The sequence below is a fragment of the Lepisma saccharinum genome, chromosome 8, assembly GCF_977018435.1.
Source record: "Lepisma saccharinum chromosome 8, izLepSacc3.1, whole genome shotgun sequence".
NCBI lineage: Eukaryota > Metazoa > Arthropoda > Insecta > Zygentoma > Lepismatidae > Lepisma > Lepisma saccharinum.
In genome coordinates this window covers 64,963,940-64,965,712 of record NC_139236.1, presented here as the reverse complement: position 1 = coordinate 64,965,712, position 1,773 = coordinate 64,963,940, and the positions used below count along the sequence as shown (strand labels likewise).

The 1,773-nt window shown below is 40.9% G+C and overlaps 1 non-coding gene across 1 annotated transcript; it reads right to left on the bottom strand.

Annotated features, from left to right (window-relative positions):
• Positions 1–1,467: 1,467 nt before the first annotated feature.
• TRNAM-CAU (transfer RNA methionine (anticodon CAU)) lies at positions 1,468–1,539 on the bottom strand. The gene has a single exon. It is a non-coding gene; the product is annotated as a tRNA-Met (tRNA).
• Positions 1,540–1,773: the final 234 nt, after the last annotated feature.

The following is a 1,773-nucleotide window of genomic DNA, read 5'->3' as shown; positions in this document are numbered from 1 at the left end:
TGTTTGAGAGCTAATTTAGGGCGATTTCATGCTGCTGAATAATGATATAATAATATATTTCCTGAATTGGCTCTAATTTATGAAATAAATGCAACTAACCCAAAATGGCGGAAACATAAGACATACATATAAATGAAATTCCAACAACAATTTAATATTTCTTTTATGATTACAATCATTACATTTCTTCTCTGTGATGGTAGACAATATATTCCACATATATAGAAACAAAAATTGGGTTATTTCCCATGTATTCACATTAAACGCATTTCGCTTAGTTATACTACAAAATTCAACATTAAGAGATATATTGCCTAGCAATGCTTCATAAGTTGCCTAGCAACAATTTACAAATAAATAAATAAGTTTCTTAATGGGAATTTCAGCCCATTATCAAATTTTGATATTACCGAGAAAAGCGTGGAGTAATTTTACCTCCTACATTTTCCATGGTGTGTTTATTTTTATAACTGGAGTCAATTCAACTGAACCAATCATACAATTGGCAATCACAGCTGTCTTGTGTGCTGAAACTGTTATTAAACTTTATGCCACAAAATAAAATATTTTTTTTGTTCCCCAGTGTTATTATTATTTCTGTGAAATGACTGATATTATAATTTTACAATACGCGGATGGTGGCCACACGGTTGCATTGGCAATGAGCAGAAGCACTTTTTAGGTGTTTCATTCTTTTCACCATTCATGTATCTTTTTGACTTCAAAATTCCCCTTTCCTGGAAAAATCCCTCGCTGGGAACAACACTGCTTTTCTGGAACGGGGAAGCTTAAACCTCCCTATAACCGCTTGTTCAGTGTCTGGGTTCTCGGCCTGTGTATAGGACAGGTGGCAGCCCACCATCGTGAGGAAATTGGGGAGCTACGAGTGAGTAGCTTAAGCCGGTCTCAGAAATGTCCTACAACGGCTGGACGTCACCCCATTACCGGTTGAATAACTCCACATCTCTAGGTAGGATTGTGGGAGGGAGACTGGCAGTCAGGAGATAGGCCCAGGTCCTTTCGAGGGCTTCGGGCCATGAGTTATTATTAAAACCGCTTGTTATGTGGTCAGAATGGGTGGGTGGGTGGTGGGCTGATAGTTCTTAAATTTTTGGATGAAGCCAGGACAGTTTGCCAGCTCGCAAAAAATCCCGTTTTTCCCAGGGCTCGTAGCGTCGAAATGTGGCTTCAAATAAAATGGCCCCATAAGATAAATTGTTTGTCTTAATGACCTCTGTGAAAGTTATGACATACTGAAGGCCTATCTGAGGAAGTTTATACCATATATTTCAAGACGAGACCGAGGTTTGTCCTTCTAGATGGAGACAAGAACGATACCAATATTTATACATTGAGAAGACACCGGCGAGACATTGCCAATTCTCGAAAACATCATTACAGACCTTGGGTATACCGATCAAATTACTTCAGAAATGTGTCTCAACTTTCGAGGTAAAAAATTACGAATAGCAGAGCGTGGTTTCGATCCACGGACCTCTGGGTTATGGGCCCAGCACGCTTCCACTGCGCCACTCTGCTGATACTATCTTACCCTTACTGTTTGTTATGGTCTATCAGAGAGATGACGCTCTTGTGTGCTCGCCGTTGTTCCTTACGCGGTTATTTTTTCGTGTTTCTTCCTTGGTTATTCCCTGTTGTTATAACGACGCACGGTTTTAGAAGCGATATCGGGCGGAGCCACGCAGAGGGTGTGCGTGGCCACCAGCCAATGGCAGGAGTGCAACGTTGTACAGTTAGGAAACTGCGGCGCGC